At 35.1% G+C, this 27,779-nt stretch overlaps 1 long non-coding RNA gene across 2 annotated transcripts in view; it reads left to right on the top strand.

Annotated features, from left to right (window-relative positions):
* Positions 1-27,779, top strand: part of LOC113924829 — a 118,820-nt gene that overhangs the window by 61,127 nt on the left and 29,914 nt on the right. The window contains exon 1 of one of the 2 annotated variants that reach the window (XR_003520820.2): positions 17,633-17,764. The exons of the other annotated variant lie outside the window; for it this stretch is intronic. This is a non-coding gene — a long non-coding RNA (uncharacterized LOC113924829). Of the gene's footprint in view, positions 1-17,632; positions 17,765-27,779 lie in introns of those variants that run through there. 2 annotated transcript variants of the gene reach the window in all.

A 27,779-nucleotide genomic window follows, 5' to 3' on the forward strand; every position in this document is an offset into this window, starting at 1 on the left:
TCCACATTCTCTTCATTCTCTTTAAAGCTAAACTTAAGAGGACTGACTACACTTATTAACCCTATTCCTTTAGAGTTATTTATTCCCCAAACACATTCCAAACTGCAAATGTAGTTGCAACTCCTCCGAAAGATTTTACTTCTAAGTTCATTGTTGCCCTTTTGTCACTGAACATGATAAGAGTCTAAAAAATCTTTTTTATCTTGCCATGTCAGTAGTTTTTAACACAGTAAAGGCTTTTGTTCTCTTGGCTAAACCGGTTTCCTTGTCTACTTCTTAACAACTACTTTTCCGCCACCTTTGCTGGCTTATCACTCTAAAATGAGCTTGTAAATTGTAGAGTTATGTGCATTTTTGGCATTGCATTTGTTGAACTTAATTGCCATTTTAAAATATTTTTTAAATGACACTGGTTTGGCAGTAAAACAAAGTGAATATTGTGAATGCAGGAATGCACGTGGATAGCAATGTGGCATGGATTTGATTGCACTGCAAGTATAAATCAGTGGAGGACTCACTGCATCTCCACATTTACTTGCAAAGTCACAATGAATTTCTTTATGATGTCTGAAAAAGAAAGATACTAACAATAGATGAAGATGAGTTATATTTTGTTACTGAATTCTGTGCACAGAAATTGCCTTTCACATGCTAAGCTGGAAATTACTGGCACCAAAATTGTAGAATGGAGTTCAGTGACTTGGAAGAAAATTTCAGAAGCAAAAATAGAGTGCATTGTAAGAAATCTTAGAGCATTTTACATTCCTGATAACACAGAGAATGTGTGTGTGTGTGTGTGTGTGTGTGTGTGTGTGTGTGTAATGACATCAATACCCCCAAGGGGAGGCTGATTATGAATAGAAAACATTTTTAAGAAAACATCCAGTTGATTTCACTTGTATTTACTTTTCTATGTATAACCAAGAGTGGTTATATGTTGAAATCTAAGGAAGTCTTTAAAAATATAAAAAACCTAAATAATAAAAAAAATTGCATTGTAGTTTATCAGTTTTTTCCTAGTAATACAAAATAGCACATTTTACAATTGATAGTATTTCAGATTTGATAAAATACAATATCATACTATATGTAATGTGTGTGATTATTTGATTTACTCTCCACCTTCTCTAGAATATAGACTCCATGAGAATATGGACTCTGTTGTTTACCATTCAATCCCAGAGTCTGTAACAATGCTTGACACATAAAATGGGTGAACTTCCTGTCATTCAAAAATATAAATGAAGATGGGTTTTTACTTGTAGGTGTCCTGAGGTTCCTGTTGACCAGAAGCCTCTGACTTTGGCACAGTATGTGGCTTTTGCTATTGTTTTCTGAGAACATTTTGAGTCCTATGTACAGTGACATAAAAAGGGACTTTGTAAAATGGGAGTTCTTGAAGCGCACCTTCCTGAGTTTAAATTACATCTTCAGCCAATTCTTCTGACATTGTTTACTCTCACTATCCCTCAAGCACTTCTAAATTTCCATATAACTCTCTTCATTGTTCAGTTTGGTTTTGCAATTTTTTTTTTTTTTGGCTTTCTTGAGATATTTAAAGTGTTTTCTCACCTGCCTCTAGAGAACAATTAATGCCATCTCATTGGAGTATTTATATCCCTATTAATTCTGTTCTACCTACTTAATCTTTTTGGCAGTATTCTGTCCTCTATTCATATATATGTCTTTTCTTTCCAGTATGTCAGCATCACAAATATTAGAGACATTAAAATTATATCTGATTGGATTCTGGATCGCTACTATAAGAGAGTTTGGTCTGGCTCTATAATTATAACCTTGAAATCATGCTAATGATATATTACATAGCATAAACTTGTTAGGTTAAAATCAGAAGTTGTGACCATCACATGCATAAAAATCAGTTAACTTCCAAATATTACAGAATAGTCATATAGAAACCAGCAATGTTACACTAACCCCACCTTGACCTTGTCTCCCTAAGTTTTACCAGCCTGTGAGCAGATAAGAAATTACACTGGCAGCCTATCCCTAGAGCAGATGGAAGAATGTTAGTGCTCAACAAAGGCCCCTGCCTGGTATTTTAGAGAGTGTTTCACATTTTCTTGCAAACAAGTCTGCTCCCACCAACTGCCACCACCCCTGCTGCTGTCTCCCTCTGGGCATTGGCACTAATCTACTCATCTTTACATTCTCCATTTGGGCTTCTATGAAATGTATTCCTGCTTTACTGGGTACCAAAATTTCTTGCCATGAGCTATGGTCACTCTGCCAAATGCCTCTGCTTATGTACAAAAGTCTGAGTGCCAAATGAACTAGGTGGTTTGGAGGGAACTGGGAGAGAACACTGTGCAATCCTCTGAGTTACACTGTGTCAGGTTGGGGACAAAGCCCTGCTATAAATATTTTAGTCAAATAGCTTTTAACCTTTTAACTTATCATCTGTGTCTTCATAGAACTCTAAGGCACTGGGATGGAGGACACATTGGAAGGATTACTATTTCAGAATCACTAGCTCCTTAATGACAAAGCTGGCTGTATGTAAGTAGGTCTAACTCCTTATGGCTGGCTACTTTTTTTTGCTAAGGATGGAGTGTCCTAGGGGCGCCTGGGTGGCTCAGTCAGTTAAGCGGCTGCCTGCCTTCAGCTCAGGTCATGATCCCAGGGTCCAGGGATTGAGTCCCACATCAGGCTCCCTGGTCAGCAGGGAGTCTGCTTCCCCCCTTCCCACTCCCCCTGCTTGTGTTCCTGCTCTCACTATCTCCGTCTCTGTCAAATAAATAAATAAAAATCTTAAAAAAAAATAAAGGATGGAGTATCCTAGAGGGCTCCTCAGCCACTTCTCTTAAGTCTGCCCCAACTGTTCCTAGAATATCTTTACTGCTTAGACTCAAGCTTGACTCCTGCTTAGAACTTAAAATTACAACCATGGAAAATGCACAATGTTAGCTGACTTGGTGATACAAAAATTATGTTTATCTCTCTCTTGCTCTCTTTTTTTGGCTTATATTCTAATTGGACAAAATTATCTTAAAACAATTTTGAAGGAATTTTAAAATGTCAAATTTGTATATCATTTATGCTTTCCTTTTTATCAGGAAAGGTGGTTTTCCTTGGGCCTTATGCTGGTTTTAGCCTTGCAGTTCCTTTAGTTACAAGTGCTTGCTGTAGCTAATAGTGTCATTCCATGTGATTAAGACTGACACAGGCTCCTGCTTGGGGCCCAGGCTTGTTTGCAGATGCTCCCAAGTTCTAATGACAGTTCTCACGTAGATTCTTTTTTTACTATTATTATGTTATGTTAATCACCATACATCACATCCTTAGTTTTTGATGTAGTGTTCCATGATTCGTTGTTTGCGTATAACACCCAGTGCTCCATGCAGAATGTGCCCTCTTTAATACCCATCACCAGGCTAGCCCATCCCCCCACTCCCTCCCCTCTAAAACCCTCAGTTTGTTTTTCAGAGTCCATAGTCTCTCATGGTTCGTCTCCCCCTCCGATTCCCCCCCTTCATTTTTCCCTTCCTACTTTTTTTTTTAACATATAATGTATTATTTGTTTCAGAGGTACAGGTCTGTGATTCAACAGTCTTGCACAATTCACAGCACTCACCATAGCACATACCCTCCCCAATGTCTATCACCCAGCCACCCCATCCCTCCCACCCCACCCCCACTCCAGCAACCCTCAGTTTGTTTCCTGAAATCTTGCCATTTGCAACGACGTGGATGGAACTAGAGGGTATTATGCTGAGCGAAATAAGTCAATCAGAGAAAGACATGTATCATATGATCTCACTGATATGAGGAATTCTTAATCTCACATAGATTCTTAATGTGGCTTTAGACCAGTCTCCAGTCTCCCTCCCTGTACTGAGCTCTACCTATAAAACTGGGCTACGGGGCTTCTGAGAGTTTTTTACATTTCATTCAAGGGTTAGAAGCAGTATAGCAGAATGAACACGTTCAACAACACCATCTCTTTGTTCTGTGAAATGGTCGGGTTTTTTTGGAGCTAAAACAAACACAGCTAAGCTTAACCAGGAGAAACATCCCTTACCTATTTTACCTACAATGCTTTTGGTACTCCGTGCTAAGCAAAGTCATATAGCTAGGCATGGTCAGACAGCTAGCAGCCAGAAGGGAAATAATCCCTGCCTTTTTTATGGAAGAGACTCTTTATCGTCCTTTCCAGATAAATCATTCCTATTAAGTGGACAATTTGTCTCTTTAGAACAATGTATAATTTTTTCTACTATTATTTGACATGAAAGAATGTTAAGGGCAGTATTTGCTCTGTGAGAAATAGTACGAGAATGAAATTATACAATGCTGGCAATTAACTCTATGTGCCTATATATATAATGCTTAGAGAGCCTTTGATACATTAAAGATATTTAATTCATTTTTTCCCAAGGGTGACCCAGAATAAACAATATTGAAGAAGAAGAACAAAGTTGGAGGACAGATAATACCTGCCTTCAAAACTTACTATAAACCTGCAATAATCAAGACAGTGTGGTATTGGTGAAAGAATAGAAAAATAAATCAATGAAACAGCACAGAGAGCTCAGAAATAGATCCACATAAATATAGTCAACTGGTCACTGATGAATAAACAAAGACAATACAGTAGAACAAAGATTTTACAACAAATGGTGCTAGAACAACTGGACATCCACACACAAACAAATGAATCTAGACACACACTTCCACCCATCACCAAAATTACTTAAATCACAGACCTAAATGTAAAATTCAACACTATGAAACTCCTAGAGGATAACACAGGAGAAAACCTCATGAAATTGGGTATGTATGGCATTGACTTTTTAGATACAACACCAAAGGCACGATTCATTAAAAATTTTTGATAAGCTAGAAGTCATTAAAATTAAAAAATTCTGCTTTGTGAAAGACAATGTCAAAAGAATGAGAAGAAAAGCCACAGACTGAGAACACATATTTTCAAAAGACATATCTGATAAAGAATTATCCAAAATATAAAAAAAACCTCTTAAAACCCAACGTTAATAAACAACCTGACTAAAAAAAAAAAAAAAATGGGCAAAAGATCTTAACAGACACCTCACAAGATATAGAGAAATCAAATAAGAATATGAAAAGATGTATCATATATCATCAGGGAAATGAAAATTAAAACAATGTCATACCACTACACACCTATTAGAATAGCCAAACTTCAAAACACTGACAACACCAAATGCTGGTGAGGATGTGGGACAACAGGAACCCCCATTCATCACCGGTGAGAATGGAAAATGGTATAGCTACTTTGTAAGACACTTTGGTGGTTTCTTACAAAATTAAATGCACCCTTACCATACAATCCAGCATTCACATTCTTTGGTATTTATTTAAAGGAGTTGAAAACTATGTCCACACAAAAGTCTGGACATGAGTATTTATGCCAGTTTTATTCATAACTGCCATAACTTGGAGGCAACTGAGATGCTCTTTAGCAGGTATATGGAAAAATAAACTGGTACATCCAGATAGTGGAATATTTTTCAGTGCTACAAAGAAATGAGCTATCAAGCCCTGAAAAGACATGAAGGAAACTTAACTCCATATTCCTAAGTGAAATAAGCCAATCTCAAAAGGCTACATATTATATGATCCCAACTCTATGATATTCTGGAAAAAGCAAAACTACAGAGATAGTAAAAAGATCAGTGGGTGCCAGGGGGTTGGGGGCAGGGGTCAGAAGGGATGTATAGGTGGAACACAGAAAATTACTAGGGCCATAGAAAATTAATTTTCTATGATACTATAATGATGGATAGTTATCATTATACATTTATCCCAAACCGTAGAATATATAACACCAGCAGGGAACCCTAATGTAAGCCGTGGACTTTGGGTGATTATAATATGTCAGTGTAGGGTCCTCAACTATAACAAATGTACCACTCTGGTGGGGGATGTTGATAAGGGGAAAGGCTGTGCATTGTTGGGGGAAGAGGCTATATGGGCTATCTCTGTACCTTCCTCTCAATTTTACTGTGAAGCTAAAACTATTCTAAAAATAAAGTCTTTTAAAGAGTGAAAAAACACCCAGATTTAAATAATAACCTCTCACCATTTTCTTTCACTAGCTAGCAATCACTTACGAAGCAGAAATAATATACAAGCCGAAAATGAGATAAAACATAGTTTTACACACACACGCCCACAGATACAAAGTGTTATGAGAGCTAAACACACCAAAATACTACTTCAGCCAGTGGTTTCAGGGAAGAGGGTAGTTTTGAAATGATATTAAAGGCCTAGAGTGATGAGATTTTAACAGGTGGGAGAAGCAACTTCTAAACGTAAAAAAGGATTTTTGGCCAAGACAGGTAAAAGGAGAAAATGTATTTGGAGAAGAGTTGAAATAAAGTATGCAAATGAAATGGAGGATCTCCTGGAAAGGCTTGCTGACTGTTTCAAAGTCTGTAAAAGGCTGTATCCTTGGGAAATTGACAGGTTCCTGACAGGGAACTCAATATTGCAGATCCTGTATCCTGATGCACGTGAGAATCAAAATGTCCTTCAGGATAGAGTCATGCTATCCAGTCTCAAGGAAACAGAATGATGACTTATTAATGAGAAATAAAAAAAAATCACATACATGATAACGGCACATTCAGATGACCAGGATATTTTCTACTTATAAGGAAACTTTGATCATAATTCAAATAGCGGTCTGAAAATGGCTTCATTAACATGGGCTCACAGGAGTTAGAAGTGCTTGCCTAATTAAGTGCTGTTAGTGGCAGCCCAAGGGGGTGATGGTCTTACCGTTGGGCTATCAAACCGACGTCGCTGGCCAACACTTTCAGTCCCTTGGACAGTGGTTGACAGAGATTATCAGTTTATGGCATTTGCCCCTTTGGGTTTTTTTTTTCCTTTTCTTCCCCCATCTTTTCTCTGAAAGATGTGTTCTTTGTTTAGTTATGTTAATCAATTCTGTCAAAATGAATGTAGCCCTTGGATCCCTCTGCTCCTTTCTGCTGATGCTGCTATCATCCATTTTATGTTACCTTTTTTTTTTAAAAGATTTTACTTATTTATTTGACAGAGAGACACAGCGAAAGAGGGAACACAAGCAGGGGGAGTGGGAGAGGGAGAAGCAGGCTTCCCACCGAGCAGCAAGCCCTATGCGGGTCTCGATCCCAGGACCCTGGGGCCATGACCTGAGCCGAAGGCAGACACTCAACCGACTGAGCCACCCAGGCGCCCCCATTTTATGTTACTTTTATAGTTTGTCATTTGGGACTAAATTATTTACTTTTCATCCTCTTCCTCTTCCCAGGTGTCATTTTTTTTTAACACATGTCTTTTAAATGTAGGTCAACTTATTGATGGTCTATTCTGAAGGTACTGGAGATCTTCAATCAATTCAATTTCATATTTTCTGATTTTTTTTACTGTTACTTTCCAACAAATAGCTGCTGCGATTCTGTCCTCTACAATAATGTCTAAATGCTTTAACATGACAAAAGAGAATGACAAATGTATAGGGACAATGTTGGTCCATTTAAGCCCAGGCATTAATTCTATTTGTGTTTTTAACATGTTGCACATTCTAATAGAGTGGTGGAAACTGATTTAGGGAAGATATGATGGTCTTAATTGTAAGTGAAGTGAAGCATTTCTACGCCTTACCTTTGGCCAGGTAGTAGAATGATTTATTTTTATATTTGCATTTCCCTTGTCTGTGTTTTAATAGCCTATTTTTTCTTCTTGGCATTTTCTTACATTTCAAGGGCCCTCAACCTCTTCTTTACCAGAGAATTTCTCTCTCTGGGTATTTCTAGTCCTCCCTAAATCCATATACAGCCACGTAGCCCATATTTTCCTTTCATAATAGTAACTATCACATGCTGAATGCCTACTATTGCCAGATGTTGCATAACAGGTTTATGAAACTACATTTGTTTCAGCCAAGTTGCTAAGTTGGTATTATGAACAAACATGTCCAACACAATCTGTGTTCAAGAACTTTACCTCAGTTATGCTGCCCATTCTCCCTCATTATATTCTCATGGCTTGCTCTCTCACTTCATTTGGGTCAGAATCCTTCTGATCACACTATTTAAATTAATCCCTCTCCCCACTTACCCAATAATCTCTATATCTTGCCCAGTTATATTTCCTACATTCTAACACATCACTACCTGACATTATATATATGTATATAATATATAATAAACACTGATATGAATTTATGTATGTATACATATACCCATATATGCTTATCCACTCTCCTGCTCCAATAATATAAGCTCTATGATGGCAGGTGTTTAAATCATTTTGGTCCTCACTGTTTTTACAGCATCAGACTAGGACCTGGCACAGTAAATTTCAATATGTGTTTTGTTGAGTGATCAAAGGAATGACTAATCCCCTAATTATAGATCAAAGAAATTAGCCCAGGTTACAGAAAAATTACTGTTGTTTATTAATGTGTTTTCTCCATAAAAATAAAATGGATTTAAATTGGGACTTCTGTATATAAAAATCTGTTACTTCACATTGTTGGATCTGAAAGCCCATTCATTAATTTTCATTACAAAATAATAGTATGAACAACAACAATAATGATCATTGGAAGAAAAATAGCAAAGATATTTGAGCAACTTATTTGGACCAGGCATTAGATGAAATGATCTCTCTCTCTCTCTCGTCTCTTTATCTATCTCTGTTTCTGTTTCTTTCTTTTTCTCTGTGTCTTTCTTCCTCTTAATATTTCTTCCAGTTGAATGTACTCAGTATTCCTATGGGTGTCATTATAGAGATGCGAAAACTAAGGTCAAAAGTGAAGTTTCTCAAAGTTTATAGCTACTGAGTGGTAGCAGTGATCGAAAGGTAACAACCTGAACCAAGAGTCTGAGCTATGACACTAAGCCAAAGCAATTATTTATTTTGTCTAGATTTGAAATGGTACCCCTTTTTATGCAAATCTATCCTGTTTATATCTTATAAGAGGACCTCTTTAATTCCCTAGTTACAAGATGCAATGAGAGGGGGAGAAAGAGAATTTGATAGTTTTTCTAAGTTAAAAAATACTCTACTCATCATAGTCAAAATTATCTCTTTAAAGAATTATTCATTTATTTTCTTTAAAGGAGATTATTGGTGTTTTAGATTAAATGACCACAAAACCCAAATAAGAACTGTTCTATATTAAAATCAAACTAGCAATTTTGTAATGAAACTTCCTTGGATCGAGGCTAAAATTAATTCTGCTTATTTCAAAATTTCAAAATTTCTTGGAAATTTTTCAATTTCTCTGAAATTATTTTGATGGAAAAAAGGTTATTATTTTATTTTATTTTATTTTAATTTTTCCCCTCATAGGAAGCAGGCAACTTGCTGGCAGTTCAACTAGGGGTGGGGAAGTCCTCCTTTGGTATCCAGAATGTTCCCACTTTGTTTTTTTTTAAATAGAATGTTCCCATTTTTAAGGAACAAAGGGATTAAGGGCTTGGGATTCTGAGAGGAGGAGTTCTTCCACAGACTCCAAATTTGTTTTAGGTTCATCACTGTATTTTTTTCCTTTCCAGCATCAGTCTTACATTCTAGTGAGTTCTTAGGGAAGGAAAATTTTAATCTAGGCTATTCATGTTGTGATGGACCTTAGTGATATCTAAGTCTCTTCCATTCTATAGATAAAGGAACCAAGTGACAAAGGGGGTGAGTGATTTGTCCATGATCAAACACCCAGCTAATGCTAATTAATGCCTTTGATTTTAATTTCCATCTTTTTGGCAAAGAAACCAGATGTATTTCCCATAAAGAATTTCAGCAAAGATCTCATTGCCCTGTTGCAAACCTGCCTATATACTGATGCATTTTCTATAGGCAAGCATAAAATATCTTAATGATGTATCTGGTTCCTTTACTTTATGAAGATGTTCTATGATGATCCAAACTATAGAAGTGTCGTTCTTGGCCGGGAATGGGGGGGGGGGCTTGATTACCGACAGTGTGATTTCCTCCTAACATCTCCTATGTATTATTCTATTACAGGGTGAATGTAAGGAAAGGTTCATTTTTGGATATTGTTTTGCACATAGATTAACATTTAAAACTGTTTTTATAATTAATGTACTTAGAATGAACCTTCTCTCCTTTAGGAATTTTAGTTTTCCCTCAATATAAGAGTATCGTGTTATTGGAGAGAAGTAGGTAAAAGCTTTCTTGGAAAATAAATATTTGCAGGAGGGATTAGGAGAACAAAACCATTATACTTGAAGAATAACTTAGAGGCTTTTATGCAAGTATATTTGTACTATTCTCTCTACTTGCATGATAGAAAAACACATTTAAAGTACTGGAGAAATTGGACTTCTATTTTAATATTATTTGTTTAAATACTATTTCATTGATAAACTTTACAATATAAGCCATGGGTTCTTATGGCTTCTTTAGTTTCATGGTATTAATTTCTTTTGTATTCAGGTTGAATGATGTTTACTTGCTAAGCAACCAATTTACTTAAGAAAATATACATTTTTAGTATCTACAATGTGTAAGACACAGACAGACAAAATCAGAAAAGATGAATCTGTAACAGAGGTTTATGTTATAATGAAGAAAATAAAAACATGCAAAATAAGTGGCCTCAGTCAATATGGTCAACTGAAATAAGATAGGTTCATCTCTACAAAATCAGTATCTTAAGCTTTAGTTGGCTATAGGTGCCATTTCTAAATTAACCCTACTCTCATGGGATTGACACCCTGTTCGAAAGAAAGATAAAGGAAGGAAGGAAGGAAGGAAGGAAGGAAGGAAGGAAGGAAGGAAGGAAGGAAGGAAGAAAGAAAGAAGAAAGAAAGAAAGAAAGAAAGAAAGAAAGAAAGAAAGAAAGAAAGAAAGAAAGAAAGAGAAAGAAAGAAAGAAGAGAAGAGAAAAGAAAAAAAGAAAAGTCTTGCCTTAGTCCAACTCCAGTGAATCAAATAAAAACTGCCTCTACAAAGGGCCTATACAGTCCAAGATCTTTGTACTCCCATGAAATCAAGAATTGCTGAGGATGAGTTCATTATTAAAAGATACAAAACAATAGAAGAAAAAACCACCAGGACAGAAAAAGTTCATAGATACAACAAAACAGAAACTAGACTTTAAAAATGATCCATTAAAATACAAAAGAATCAATTAAACAAAAATAAGATGGTGTGGGGAAAAACACAAGGAGATCTGAAAGAAAAAAAAAACTGAAACTCTAGAAATGAAAAACATGGTCATAAAAAATGGACAGGTAAGATAATGAACTACTTTACAGAAGACTTAGTACTCATAAAGATTTCCTCAGGGAAATTACCAGAATATAACATAAAAAGATAAGGGATCTATTAAGACAAGCTTCAACTTGCATTTTATAAGAGTTCCAAAAAGAGAATGAATGGAGAAGAGGCACAATTGAAAAAATGTAATGGCTTAAATCATTTTATAATAGAGAAAAGACATGAACTCTCAGACTGAAAAATTACCTCTAATCTTAATCAGGGGAAATAAACCCAAACACATGGCCAAATACATAGTAGTAAATCTTCAGAATATCAAAGCTAAATATATACATACACACACACACACACACACACACACACACACACACACACACACACACATATATATATATATATATATATATATATGGAGGAAACACAGAATCCAAAAAATGGAAAGTCTCTAACTGGGCTGTAGGCCTATTATGAGCAACAGAGGCCAGAAGGTATAATGAGTCAACCCAGAATTCTGTAATAAACTAAGATTTTATTGAAAGAAAGAGTGAATTTTCATCTTTACAAAGACTAATAGAATTTATTACTCTCAGATCTTCTCTAAATAAACCACTGAAGGGGTCTGCCAGCAAGAAGCAAATCAAAGACAGAAAGAAAGATTGGTACACAAAAGCAAGGGTAAAGAAGTCAAATATTTAGCAAATCTAATTTTAACTATGGTTTTTAGTAATAGTATTATAATTACAAGTATTACAGAAAAAAATAAGTAGCTCTAAATTAATAATCAGCAATGCCCTGGAGAATACAGGAATATCTGCAATATTGTTTTTGTTCAGAAGATGAATTGAAATATGTATGTAGCATGTAACTTTGAAACCAATTAAGTGCACACACACATGCACAGAAAAGAGAAAATAGATTTAATCAAACAAAAAGGTAAGAATTCTGAAAATTAATGCAAAAGAAAATTTTGGTAAGTAGAGGCTCAAAGTAAAATTAAATAAAAGTGTATCCTTAGGGCTCCTGGGTGGCTCGGTTGGTTAAGCGTCTGCCTTCGGTTCAGTGCCCAGTGATCCCAGGGTCCTGGGATTGAGTCCTGCATTGGGCTCCCTGTTCAGCGGGGAGTCAGCTTCTCCCTCTCCCTCTCCCCCTCCCCTGCTTGCGCTCACTCTCATGCTCTCTTTCTCTTTCTCAAATAAAATCTTTAAATATAAAAAAATAAATAAATAGTAAATGTGTATCCTTAATAGCAGTTGATATAAATGAATTAATATACTTCTTCTCATTAGAAGAAACATTGATAAAAGATTGTGATGTATATTACGTCTGATTTACATGCAATGTGCTAAAGAGAGGAGGTCAATGTGGAATACTTCTTCTAGGAAGTAGGATTTTATCTTAACTTCAGAAGAAAGGACAGAATTTGCCTGGGCCATATTTGAAATGTGTGTGTGATATAGATACTTTAGCCAATGTAAAATAATCTAGGAATAACTGGGGTCACAGTGCAAAACATTTTTGTTGTATTGTGGGAGAGGTAATAAGCACATCAGTGTATTTGAAGCAAAACTGTATGTGATGGAGATAAACAAGATTCCTTTTCTGTAAGAATTTACATTAGAAGGCTAGAATCAGTGGTGGCAATAACCTGGAACCTATAACAAATGTGGAGTTTGTTACCAAATAAATGTGGAACCTTGTATAAGTTTCTATACTGAATAAATGTGGAACGCCATCTAAGTTTCTAAAATGATCTAATCTACAGTCCATTCACTTGGAAAATGAAGAAATAATACACGTTTCATAGATGTATTTTGAGTATTAAGTTAAATAATTTTTTTATAAGAGCTGAGTTTATTATCTGGCAAATGTTAGGATCATAGAAAATGTTAACACTCATTATTTTTATAATGTACTTTCTTCTGTAATGTAGTAGTTGAAACTCTCCATGCTTTTTCCTTTGGAGGGGAGGGGAATGGTGTTTTCTGATGGTAGATAGAAAGGCTGGCTGAGAATGAGATCAATAGATTTGCGTGTCAGGAATTAATTTTAGACACGTTGTCTGCAGTAGATTGAACAGTAGACTGAATGCTCTGCTCTGCAAGGGAACCTAGTTCACTCACGTGTCCTCAATTCACTATAATGCCATCACATAGTAAGTGATTAATATTTTTTATTAAAAAGAGTATATAAAAGAAGTCAAAAGAAAGGATACCCTCTAAGATGCAATAGTTGCCCTCAAAATATGCTTAGTATTAAAGTGCAGCATTATGATACTTAATAAATCACACTAAATGAATGTTACTTCAAAGCATTCACCTGTGGTAAGCACTAAGCACATTCATTCAAGTATTGAAAAACCACAAATTCTTTCTAAGATTGTGATATAAAATGGGAAATCCTATCTAATGTTAATATATAACTATTCAGTCTCCCAGAGCCTCTTATTTTGGAGGCAGAGGAAATAAAGATGTGCTGTTAAAACAGAGGTCTCTAACACAAACCTCTGGTTTTCTAGGAAGTGCATGGACATGAATAATTTAAAGGAAACAATTGTCCAGATCTTCAACTTTTATCTGTGCTGTTTCCTAAAATTAGTCTACTTCTGATCCTCAGTTTCTTTTCCATACTCTCCTTTCATAAGAACTCATTTCCCATTTTATTATAAAAAAGGAATATCTTTCATCTATCAATGAGACATTGCCACAGGGGAGGTAAAAAAAAAAACAAAACAAAAAATCTCTAAAGAAGCAAACACAGAGACAATTGAAAAAGTCTGAGCCATTGAGGCAAGCCCTGTGATTATAATCTGTAATCTGTTAAGTATATTAAAGTGAGTACATCATGATGATCTATGGCCAAAATTTTGGCATAGTTATGTACTTGCGCAGTATGTATGTATGTATGCATGCATGCATCTATCTTTATCATTTACCATCTATTGCCTATCTTGATAATCAGAAATGAGAGTGTAATAAATAAGTATATTAATATATTTATTTGAACTGATTAGGGAAGAGTGACTTTTCTGATGGAAATTAGGTCTGACTTGGCGGATTATTTTAATGACGGGGCTTACCTTATCATTAAGTCAAATTGTGCATGTTTTCAGATATGGATGACCTAGACCTGTAGCTCAAAATACTTTCATGAAAATATACGTAAATTATATTTGCAGTAACAATATGCAAAAAGTCAAAAATACATACTTTGTACACATTACATTTTAAATGTAGTATTCAGAGTTTGGTAAGGGAAACAGAAACCACTCCATATATTTTAAGCAGGACTGAAATTAAAGAGCAAAGCAGGTGTTTACAAAACCATTAAAAGAGATAAATGATGTAAAGGTCAGGAAAACCTCCACCAGGTTTCAGATTCACTCAGCTTTCAGAGAATTACGAAATTGCAAGAATCATAGGAAATTACACTAGTGATTATAGTTTTCTACAGTATTAAGGATGTTGGTTTGCTGGGAAATGTCTTGAGCTTACTGACAAACCTGTGGCTTCTGCAGCCTAAATCTCTGCTACAGAAACAGTAATATGGCCTCTGCTTTCTTATGTTTTCTCAGTCTTGTGCAAATGGATCTCACTGGCAGAATGTTCCTCAGGACTCTGATGCCAAATACTTTAAAAACAAATTAGTTCCAAAGCTTCCAGCCTCTGTGATGGAGCAAAGAGAATAAGAGGGGGCAGGGGCAGAAATGGTGCTCATTTGCTAACAGGCAATTTGGCCCAAATGTTAAATTTTAAAGTGTGAGTCATGTACTTCTTTTCCAAGAACCCTTTAAGGATTAAACAAACAAGAACTTTGAAGGCTAGTGGTCTAGAGAGTCCTAATCAGCCGGGCCTGAGATAACAAAATACCATGGATAGACTGGGTGGCTTAAACAACAGACATTTATTTCTCTCCAGTTCTGGATGCTGGGAAGTCCAAAGTCAAGGTACAGGCAGATTCGGTTGCCAGTGAGAACCCTCTTCCGGGCTAGTAGATGGCCACCTCCTCACTCTGTGCTCACATAAGAAGCAGCAGAGTGCTCTGGTCTTTCTCCTTCTTCTAAGGGCACTAATCCCATCATGAGGGTCCTACTCACATGGCCTCATCTAAACCTAATCACCTCCCACAGGCCTCACCTTCAAATACTATCACATTGAGAGTTAGGACTTCAACATGTGAACTTCTGAGGGACACAAATGTTCAGTCCATAAGAGTATTCTCTATTATCATTCTCTATGACATTTCTGGTTTCTGCCATGTCCTCTCAAACACTATTTCAAGTTGGCCATTTTCCTATTTTAACTTCTGGCTCCCGGACATGACCTCCTGCTAAATCCTTTAATATCTAGAAAGTTGTCTCAAATTCACACCTATCAAAATTATGTGCTTGACCTTGAGCTTATTGAGTTGCTACTGTGTCAAGGCACAGTTTCTTGCTGTTTATGTCCAGTGATTTCTCCATAGTTACCAATGCATGATATCATACTTTCTGATGTATATACTTTTTTAATTTGAATGCTATTTTTTTAAGTAACAAGTTAAAATGGACTTTTGTGGTATACAGTCTAAGATTTTCTATTGAGATGAAATAGATATAACACCAAATTAACCATTTTAACTGTGTAATTCAGTGCCAGTTAGCACATTCAGATTGTTCTGCAACCATTCTTTCTACTTTCAGATCATTTCATCATACCAAAGGGAAACCCTATACCCATTAAGCAGTCACTCCCCATTCTCCTCTTTCCCAGCCCATGGGAGCTGCTGACCTGCTTTCTGATGATTTGGATTCACCTATTCTAGATATTTCATTATATGGAATTATACAATATGTAGCATTTTATGTCTTCTTTCTTTCGCTTAGCATAATGTTTTCAAGTTTCGTCCACAGTAGAGTATGTATCAATACTTCATTCCCTTTTATGGCTGAATCTTTCATTGTATGGTTGTATGGCTATACCACATTTTGTTAATTCATTCTGTTGGTGGACATTTGGGTTGTTTCAAACTTTGGCAACGGGACTAGTGTGCTGCTATGAACATTCGTGTATCTGATATGTGTTCATACTGAGAAAACTGTCTACTATTTCTGAACTCCTTAAAATTCTACACTGGATGCAGAAGCTGCTGAGAGGGCCCTGTTTTATAGTTTTTGAAAATAAATTTTTTATAGATGTGAATAAAGCTACAAACCAGAGTCACACCTGATACATAATATTAGTTGTAGCATTAGCTTTATATCTGATCACCTTGAAATTATGAGTAAGTTGTCTTTTAATAGCATTTTGTACAAAAACGCTTGGTAATTTAATAAATAAGTAATAATGACAGTGAAAAAATAACACTAACTGAATGCTTAATACATAATCAGTACAACACTAGATCCTTTAAGTTACTTATTCTTCACAGTTAACTATTATTATCTGAGGTCACTGAGGTAAAGAAAATTTAAACAAAATTTAAATACCCTACCCAAATGTCACAGCTAGTGAATGATGAATTTTGAATACGAATCCAGGGAAGATGGTCCCAGAGACCAATTTCTTAAACATTGCATTTCTTTTTATTTTTCTTTTTTTTCCCACTAAAAGTCTCAATCTCTCTCCTTTCATTTAATCATATATAATAAAGCAGTGATGATTTGACCTCATTTGGTTATTAGTTCTTGACTTCTTCCACAGATTTCAGTCTCCTTATCTCACATCATCAAACCCCAAATTCTCTGCAGTGGTGTTAAGACCTCCTTTATGATCTGGCCCCTGGCTGCATCATTTGCTTTTCCCTTCACCTATTCTGCTCCTTAGGCCTTTGCATTATCTGTTTTCTCTGCCGAGAGGAAATTTACTTAATTTAAACCCTGTTCAACTGTCACTTCCTCACGATGGCATTCCTGGTGAACCTTACCCGAACCACCAATCACTAATCTATCCTCTCACCATGTAAGCTCCCTCAAGGGAGGGACTATTATTTTGTTTTGCTTTGCTGTTTCTAATGTCTACAGTCATGCCTGATACAGGTAAGATAAGCATTAAAGATCTGATGAATAAAGAGCTTCACTAAATGAATTCCGTGGGAGCTCTTCTGGATATTATCTGACTCCCCAATATACTTAAGGTATTGCAGGTATTCAGTGTATCTAGTCCAGCATTAAACTACTGTCTTGGTTCAACTTTCAAAGACATGACTACCTCTTCTCTTTGGATGAGTTTTTTTCCATGGAAGACATCATATAATGCAGTTGGGGACCTGAGGCACAAACCCTTGACTACATTTAGACATTTATGATCACAGAACCAGCAGAGCTTAGGTTCAAGTTTCTACTGTATTCTACTGTAGAATTCTACTGTAAAGCTAAGGTAGACACATAAAGGTTGATTCTTAGAATTTTGAAACCTTTTCTTTGAAATTGCTTCAGAGTTGTAACTTGCTAGTCTGGTTCACTGAGAATTGGCTTCAAGAGTAGTACATTATCTGCTTCAGGAAGCCAGGGCTTTGGGCTTTGAAATCGGGATGAGAGGTACAATGGTCAGGTACATAGAATTGTTCTCCTTGCCATCGGTTGCCTACTCATTTCAATTATATGAATCTTTCTTTTGTTTGCTTTTTTGTTTTGTTTTGTTTTTCTCCTACCTCTCTATTTATATATATTCTAATTTGTTTCTTTGTGGGAAGCAGCATAGATGACTGTTTGCCTCTGTGTTACTTTTCTGTGTAACTTTTCTCCTTATCCTTTTAAAGTGACCATAGCAACTTGGTCCTTAAAGTATGATGAAGATCCTACTAAATTTAACCTGTCTTGCTTGAAGGAACCCAACAAAGATTCTAATCCCATCTCTCAAATAATGGAAGGAAAATCCAAGTTGAACATTAATATCTAATTTTATTTTTACTTATTCAAATAAATATTGCCCATGAAGATATATTATCAACGATAGTATTTTTTGTTTGTTTTTCCCCAAAGTTTGATCTGTGGTTTCATTGCACCAGAATTACTACAGGTTCTTGCTGTTGAGCTTCATCACAGACTTAGTAAATCACTACTCTGAATAATAGACCCAGAAATCTAACAAACTTCCTTTGTATCTCTATCACACTAAACTTGGGAATTATTGATCTGTGGACATACTACTATGATAAGATTTTAAACATATTTGTTTTTTGGAATCTTATAAATTTGCAACATGGGTTGCCAATATTCCATACTTCTAATTGGAATTATTTTAAAAATACATTTAGTTGGTATTTGAAATCTACATACAAAAATACGAGTTTTATTTCTTTTGTATTTGCACTTTTTTTAGTTTTGAACTCAAAATGCTCTATTTTTTCATTAGTATATTGGATTGAATCTTCATAGATTTCATAGTATTTAACATTACTTATCAAACAGTGGCAATTTTCATCATCACTATATGGGGATATAGAATATATTTATGGCAGTATATTGTATTGTTTTAGGCTACTAAACATATTTCCTGTAGAACAATAAATTGGTAGACATCAATCATTCATTGTAGAAAATTCAATATATCAATCAAGAAGATGATGTTCTTGTTTGGATCGTATAGACAAATGCCAAGAATAATCTTCTCTCATTTATCATCATCTTGAGAAAAATATTACAAACTCATATCTCTTATCCAATCTATAATATGTAGCTGCATGTAAAATATATCTTCAATTTATTTGGATGCCTATATATGTCACATGTTTTGATATATTGAACTAATATCCTCTTTTTTATTCATAAACCTATGGCTTGGGGAATTTTTGTATATATTTGATTGTTCTATTGAATGAATTTCACTCAGTCTCTTTTAATATGAGGTTAGCATTGCTGGAACAGTCCCTCTTTTGAACTTTCTGTGATATTAGTATTAAAATTAGCAAATGATGGACATAAAATTATAATAACAAAAGCCACTTTCTGAGATTATATTGCTGATATCAAACATATCTAGCATTTTTAATAATATTAGTGATCATTGGGTTATGCTTTACTAGATATAGGAGGAATATGCCTGTTGATACAGCCTCAGACAGCTTATGGATTGCCAATCCAATTTACTTAGAACTAATATAATATTTTTCAGGCTCAGTTACTTGTAAGAGTATTGGCTATATTATCATGGCCTGGAAACGTCAGATAGATAAAAACTACAGAAATATTTTTTAACTACCTGTGAGCATAGAAACTAATTTTTCTACCTAAAAAAGCAAGCAATTATTTTTTTCTCTTAGTAGTTAAAAAATTATGCGCAAGCTGCCCCCAATTATCCAGCTATTATTATTCTCCCTTCCTTTCATAGAGACAAAGATGTTCCTCAACTCTCCAGACTCCCAGAGAGAGGTATAAGAGTTTCATGATGTTGTCTGTTACATCCCCGGCTTTCCTACTTTCTGAATGGTGGAAAGATTTTCTGTTCCAGCTGAAGAAATATTATTCAAATAGTTTGAGACATTACATACTATAATTAAATTAGATTATATTGCATTATAATATGTTATATGATATGATGTTATTTATAAATTACCATTGTGTCATATCATATTTTAATAGATATGTTTAATATCTATTTAATAGATAGAAGTTTGATATCTGAAAAAAAAAGCCCTATGTTAAGAGTCATCAGTCTCTAATGCTAATTCCATTTCTTTGGGAAAATGTTTTCACTCTCTGAGTACTTGTTCTATCTTTCAAGATTTGTGTTTCAAAATAGAATATGTATTTTATAGAACTATAAAAATAATTAGATAACATAATATTAGGCTATATTTTATTAATTAAACATTTATCTTAAGTTATTTCTATAGCATTGAAACACTTTGAATTATCTCAAATGCGAGCTAGAATTGCATTTGGTTATCATGAACAGATCTAGTTAGCACAGATATGGTTAGCATTTGAATCCTTATAGATTTAACTTAACAGTCCAGTGATATTTTATGAACTGAATTTCCTTGTATATTTATGATTCAATCAATCTCAAGGATCCTAAAAGAACTTTGTAATTTTACCTGAAGTCTTTCATACTGACCCTTGAGTAAGACACACAATTTAAGAGCGTTAGTTCACATGAATAAAATATAGTCCATAAAGAACCATCTCTAAGATAAATCTCCTGTCTCCTTTATGCTAATCAGCCCACAAAGAAAAAAAAATAGATGCTCACACATCACAGTAAAATAAACCATACTGAAGTGGCATTATGATAACTATTTAAAAATGAGTCTGCAGGCTATAACAATATAAGCAACGTTTACTATGTTAATCATAATCATGTTTGAAGTTTTATGAAAAAAGGGATATTACAAAGGCTTGGTACCTATCATGGTACATAAAATAAAATGGTTATTTCATAACTTGATTTTGAAATTCAAAGAGAAGAAAGAAGGAAGTTTTAATACGTAGGGCATTAAAGTTAGTTTGGTGACAACACAAGCAGAAGCAGATATAGAGACTGCCTGGGGGATGCAAAACAAATAAGCTAATTAGAAAGGGATCTGTATTTTTGTCATTAGGGTAGGGAGGGAGAGATGGAAAAAGCCTCATCAGGTGAGACAGCTCCAGATAAAAGCACAAGCTCAGCTGCTTGCATGTACTTTGTCTTGGACACTTTTCTCTTTTGTCTTTCGCAGGAAAGCTATTGCAGGCGACTCAGCATAGCCAGGCCATTCTAGAGGAAAAGCAAAAAGGTCCAAAATAAGTACCATCACCTTGTTGAAAATGGTGAATTTAGACAATTAGTAATTACTTCCTGTTTTATTTGCTCCCAATTGTTCTATTTAACTGTAAGATATAAAGAGAGTCTTTGTAGAAATACAATGAAATTACAAATAAAGTTGTTATAAATTGTTAACTAAAAATAACTACTTTTAACAGAGGAACAACATATGGAACCAATCTTCTTTTTTTCATTCTACTTGTAGAAAACTAAGTTTCCTGTATTATATTACAAATAACTTGTATGTTAAAAACTAACTTATGTGTGCTTATGTAGATTTAAAAATCAAAACTAAATATAATCACCCTGATCTCTTGTAAAATTCCCTAAGACCAATTTGCCTGTTTTCCCACAGGTAATGAAGGTCTTTCTTGAAAAATAGTGAGAAGAGTGTTAAATATTCATGTTTTACATTTTAATTATCATGTGTAGTTTTAATCTACAGTATGGGTTGGCAAACTTTTTCTGTAAAGGGCAAAATAGTAAATATTTTAGGCTTTTCAGGCCATTCGTTCTCTGTTACAACTACTATACTTTGTCACCGAAGAATAAGAACAGTCATAGAATGTAAATGATTGAACATGACTGTGTTTTGATAAAACTTTATTTACAAAAACAGATGGAGGGCTGGGTTTATTTTGTGAGCTGTCATTTATTAATCCTGGATATATAGAGTATTTAAATTAACAATATGAAACACAGCTGCATTTCTATCTGTAAATTTTAAATTCATAAAAGAATTCTCTGAGCCTTATAATCATTCCCTATTAGACTGTTGTCTCCACTGGACTATGAATTTCTTGATGGTAAGGATTCTGCCATAGTCAACTGTGTATATATAAAATGACTTGGATGAGAGTCTCTATTTCATGGAAAAATATTTTCCATTTTAGAAGTTTTGCGTCTACTTTCTCTTTTCAGATAGTATCTCAAGGATCAAAGATTTTTAGGGGTGCCTGGGTGGCTCAGTCATTAAGCGTCTGCCTTCAGTTCAGATCGTGATCCCAGGGTCCTGGGATCGAGCCCTACATCAGGCTCCCTGCTGCTTGTGTTCCCTCTCTCACTATGCCTCTCTCTGTCAAATAAATAAAATCTTAAAAAAAATAAAAGAACCAAAAGGATCAAAGATTTTTAACAATTTGAATAATGAAGCATGAGACATATAAGTGAAGAAATTATAGTCTTTTTTCATCATTTTAAATACTTTTATCACCTTCTGTACAAGATGTATTAGATTAAGCTTTACCTAGACCCAACTTTCAATTTATAACTCTCAACATAGCTGGGGCCATTTCATCTCCTGTAGACTCAAGACATCTAGCTCCAGCCACACAACACACAAACTTTAGACTCCACAATTTGTATTGTTGTTGGTCCAGTCCTCTGTATTATTCTGATATTATGACTTAGGGAGTGAAGTATCTCTATGGGTTTTGATTCTTGTTAATTTTTCTATTTAATTTTTTTTTCTGGTGAACTACTGTCCTCAACCTGAACCACTATACCTTCTTTTTATGAGTTATTCTCCATAGTATTGAAGTCTTCACTTGTACCTTACTCTCCCTTTCAAGATGTCTTAATTCTGCGTTATATGCATCTGTTGGGATTGCTGCTATTTTATCTAAAATTCCTTATTACTAACTTAGTTGCTCCTATATCATCTGAGGATTCTGTTTTTACTGGTCATACCTTTTCCCAAGGCAAACACCAGGAGCTGGTTCAGCTGTGGTGTATTTATTTGATTCCATTGGATCACTCCAGTGTGGTAAGCGCTGACCTCTTGTTAAAATCTGTATTCAGTTATAAATAAGTAGTGCTTCTTTGCGTGTCTCAAGGTATAACGATTTTGGCATTATAGGAAATAGAATTTTATATTTTCTTAATTTTCTACAACTTTATGGTACATTTTTTTCTAGCCATGGAAAATTTGAATCACTTGACATATTTGAAAATAATGAACATATTTGAAGTTATTATTTGACATATTTAAAATTAATCAGATTTTTCATAAAATATGTTTTTTCCCCAGCTCTGATTATATTTTCTGCCACTTAATATCAATGAGCAATATTTCACCACTTACATATGGCTTTAATATACTTTAGAAATGAAAGAACAAATGTACTATTTATGATATGGAAACTATCAGAAACAATATTCATCCTTACCTCCTATTTCTTTTGTTCAAAACAAAGTTTTTGTTGTTGTTGCTATAAATCTAAAACAGCTCACATTTTCCATGCTATTTCAAATAATATGAATTTTATATGCACACTTATTTAATGGGGACAATTTAGGCTTAACTGAGATCGAGTGAAAAAAACTCAGTATGCTGAAACAGGTTGAATTAAATTATAAGAAGTATAGCTCAAATGGAATCCACAATATACAAGTTCAGTTACTAGGACTGGGTTCCTGGATGAATTAGCAGCAAAGTCATCTTGGTATTGGAACTAATATTTGTGGGACAAGAGCCAATTAAATATATCTTGTTTTGAATTGGAATTAGTTCTGGGTAATGTAGAAGTTTTGAGTCTGATGTTCTGGTGTTTGATAGATTTAGAATATAGTCTAATTTGTACATATTCTAAATATAGCAAACTTCTGGAAGTTTTTTTTTTTTTTTTTTTTTTTTTTAAACCTTATCTATACCTCAGTGTCTACCTACACAAAGGGGAAAAATTATAGAACATACATTTTCAGTCTCTGAAACTTTAGTGGACTCAGTATTGCCCTATTAAGATTTCTGTTGCTAGGCTACTTACAGGTGTTGGAATTTTTGCTAATATATCTGAAATCACTTATTGATAACATGAGACATTAAGATTCTAGGAGATGATGAATATATAGCCCTTAGCAAAGTACCTGGATTATTGCAAATGTTAAAGAGTTTTAATTACTAAATATTATTCTTACCAATCATTGTTTCTGTAGGAAGGTCTAGTTGAGTAAGTAGAAAGACCTATTTTGTACTGGACACTTGAATGCTTCTTGCAAAAATACATTTTTTTAAGTTTTTTTAAAGATTTTATTTATTTATTTGACAGAGACAGAGAGTACAAGCAGGGGGAGCAGCAGGGAGAGGGAGAAGCAGGCTCCCGCTGAGCAGAGAGCCGGATGTGGGGCTCAATGCCAGGACCCTGGGATCATGACCTGAGCTGAAGGCAGACCCTTAACCGACTGAGTCACCCAGGCACCCCTCTTGCAAAAATACTCTTAAAGATAGTTTTTCAGTTTGTAAAAGTATCTTGGATGAAAATTTACTAAGCTTATTATTTATTTAATAAAATACTTATATATTCAAGGTATTTCTTCAAGGTATGAATGTATGCCCAGACACTGGGAAAAAAAGATGGATTGGTTTAGCCATCTGCAGAAGAATCCACTCTAATAAATAGGTTAGTAATTGAATTAGGGCATTTCCAAGTGCTCATTAAGAATCCCAAGGTAGGGCACCTGGGTGGCTCAGTTCGTTAAGCGACTGCCTTCGGTTCGGGTCATGATCTCAGGGTCCTGGGATCGAGCCCCACATCAGGCTTCCCACTCTGCGGGAAGCCTGCTTCTCCCTCTCCTACTCCCCCTGCTTGTGTTCCCTCTCTCGCTGTCTTCTCTCTCTGTCAAATAAATAAATAAAATCTTAAAAAAAAAAGAATCCCAAGGTATGACTCAAGTCATCACCAAAAAGTACACTTTGTAAGGATAATATTTTAAGCATTTATTTTCTAATTTATTTTAATAGGTATAAATAACATATCAGAGCAGAAAGTTTGCGCTTTCCTCATTAAATTGAAAAAGAAAAGGAGGAGGAAAAAAATGAGAGAGGGAAACAAGTCATAAGAGATTCTTAATGATAGAGAATGAACTCAGGGTTGATGGAGGAAGGTGGGTAGGGGATGGGCTAGATGAGTGTTGGGTATTAAGGAGGGCGCTTGTTGTGATGAGCACTGGGTTTTGTTTGTAAGTGATGAATCACTGAATTCTACTCCAGAAACCAATATTGCACTGTATTTTAACTAAAATTTAAATTTAAAAAAGGGTAGTATTAGGTAAAAAATATACCAATGAAAAACAGCAGCAGCTCTCAGGTAGAAACAAACTTGCAGTGTTTCAGAAACTAAAGCAGGTAAGAAATAGTATTCAATGGGAAGAGTGTTATAAAATGAAACCAATAATGCAGGGTTTATAGCTCATTTTTAAAGCACTGAAATTTATCCAAAGAGCACTGAAAAACCATTGAAGAATTTTTAAGCTGGGGATTAAGAAATAAAACTTTGTTTTTAGAGTATCATTCTGATTCCTGTGAAGACAATAGATTGTAGGTGGGGGAAGGAAGTCTAAAGGGGGACCAGGAAGAATGTGCTGCAGTTTTCCAGATGTGTAGCATCATTTTTTTCCACCAATATCTGTTTTCCCTCTCCTGTGCCCATACATGAAAGACTAATTCTTGGACTCTTGCAGTTGACTGTTTCTGGACAATGTGGAGGCACATATGTCCCTTCCAGGACAGATACATTTAATTTTTGGCTCGAAATCCTGTAGTGAGGTTTTTTTGTTTGTTTGTTTTTTGTTTGTTTTTTAATTATGGGGCATTGAAGAAGTTTACTATATTAATCAGAGTTATCCAAAAGGATAGAGGATATATGGACAGATATTCATTATGAGGGATTTGCTCACATAATTGTGGAGACTGAAAAATCCTATCATCTATCATCTGCAAGCTGGAGAACAGGAAAACTGGGGTTGTAGTTCTAGTCCAAACCTGAAGATGTGAGACCAGGGGAGCCAGTGAGGTAAGTTCCTGCCTGAGTCTAGAAGGCCTTAAAACCAGGAAACCTGATGACTAAGGGCAGGAGAAGATGGGTGTCCTAACTCAAGTAGAGAGCAAACTTGTACTTTTTCTGCCTTTTTGTTCTATTCAGGCCCTTTCTCAAAGGATTGGATAATGCCCACCCACTTTGGTAAAGATGATCCTCTTTACCCAGTACAAGATGGCACAAAAAAGGAAAGTAGGGAGAATAAAATGAGAGAGAGAAAGAAAATCAAAGCATGCATTGTTTATGGACAAATAGTCAAAAATAATTAATTTCCTTAAGAATCTGCTGTTCTTGGGACACCTGGGTGGCTCATTCAGCTAAGCATTTGACTCTTGATTTTGCCTCAGGTCATGATCTAGGGTCATGAAATTGAGTTCCACATCTGGTTCTGCACTGAGTGTGGACCCTGCTTGAGAGTCTCTTTCTCTTTCTCTCTCTCTCCCTCTGTCTCTCCCCCCTTTCTCTCCCAAAGGAAAAAAAAAAAAAAAAAAGTATCTGCTGCTCTTTTACACAGCCTAACCAGCAGGACAGAGAAGAAGGTGACCCCATGCCTGTAATGATAATTTCTCAACTTTAAAGATACCATGACCTAAATTCTGGAACTGTTACATAAATATAATTTATCTACTAAGTGTATGTGTATGTGCATGTAACTGCTCCATCATGAGCATGTAGTTATTTCAGTATATTATATATATGGGAATTGGAGGAGAATTAAGAGGCAGAACCTTATTCTCGAGGGCAAGGTACACATTTTTAACAATGTCTTTGTTAAAAGTGGTTGAAATAGAAATAATTTGCTATTGAAATAAACATTTTCAGCAGTTCTTTTAGAACCTTCTAAGTTCATGTGGAGTAGAAAATTGCAGCAGTGGAAGATGGTGCAGAAAGAAACTGGCAGTCCAGCACAGACAGACAAAAAGGAATGTGAACCGGCAGTTAAGCGGCATGAAGGCTAGAATGGGAAGCTCAGAAAAATGGAACAATGTTTCCAGAAAAAAAGAAAAAAAAAAAAAAAGACTGGGGGAATGGAGAAGAAGCAAGATTCAGAGATAGACACAGCAAGAGAGGGAACACAAGCAGGGGGGAGGGGGAGAGGAAGAAGCAGGCTTCCCGCGGAGCAGGGAGCCTGATGCAGGGCTCGATCCCAGGACCCTGGGACCATGGCCTGAGCCAAAGGCAGACGCTTAACAACTGAGCCACCCAGGCACCCTACCCATTAACTCTTTTCTGGAAGGTGCTATACATTAGTTTGAAAAGCCCAGTTCTGTGACAATCATCAAATATGAAATATATTTTAAGGTAATATAAACAAAGAAGTATTTCTTATTAAATGATAATAATAAAATAATTTCAATTTTATGGGAAGACATGACAATTCTTTCAGAAAATCCCTGAAGTGTACTTGTTGCTATCAAGTCCATATCATTTTAATATACATTTTGTTTTGCATCACTACCTACAATGTAGGTTAAAAAGTAATGGTAAAGTATATCAAAGCACGTGGGCTTCACTAACAACAAAACAAAGTCAACTAATTCCATGAGTTGTACAGCAGTTACTGTTTACAGAATAGGTTTCTTAATTTATGAAGAATGCATAATACAAGTATATGTTAACTATCTACAAACATAATGCAAAATAATTAATACTCTACAGATCCCCTCACAATTGTATGAACAGTGGAATACTAACAAAATAGTTGGCAAGGAATGCAAAATGAGATTGCCTAATGCCATTTTCCAAGGTGAATAAGGAATCTTTTTCCTAATAAAACATCTTTTATGTGCCTTCTATTCTTTTTTTTCCAAATCTAGAACAACATTTATTTCCAATATTAAACCTAATGTCTGTATATGCCCTCTATTCTTAATTTTTATTTAGTAGCAGTATTTGGAAGTATACCATCAACATATATGATTCATTCACATGGGTTGTAAAAACAAATCTTAAATGATGTACTTTTTATATTTGTAAGCAATTTATTGTACATTTTATATGGTCTG

This window comes from Zalophus californianus, chromosome 2 (assembly GCF_009762305.2).
Source record: "Zalophus californianus isolate mZalCal1 chromosome 2, mZalCal1.pri.v2, whole genome shotgun sequence".
In the NCBI taxonomy this organism is placed as follows: domain Eukaryota; kingdom Metazoa; phylum Chordata; class Mammalia; order Carnivora; family Otariidae; genus Zalophus; species Zalophus californianus.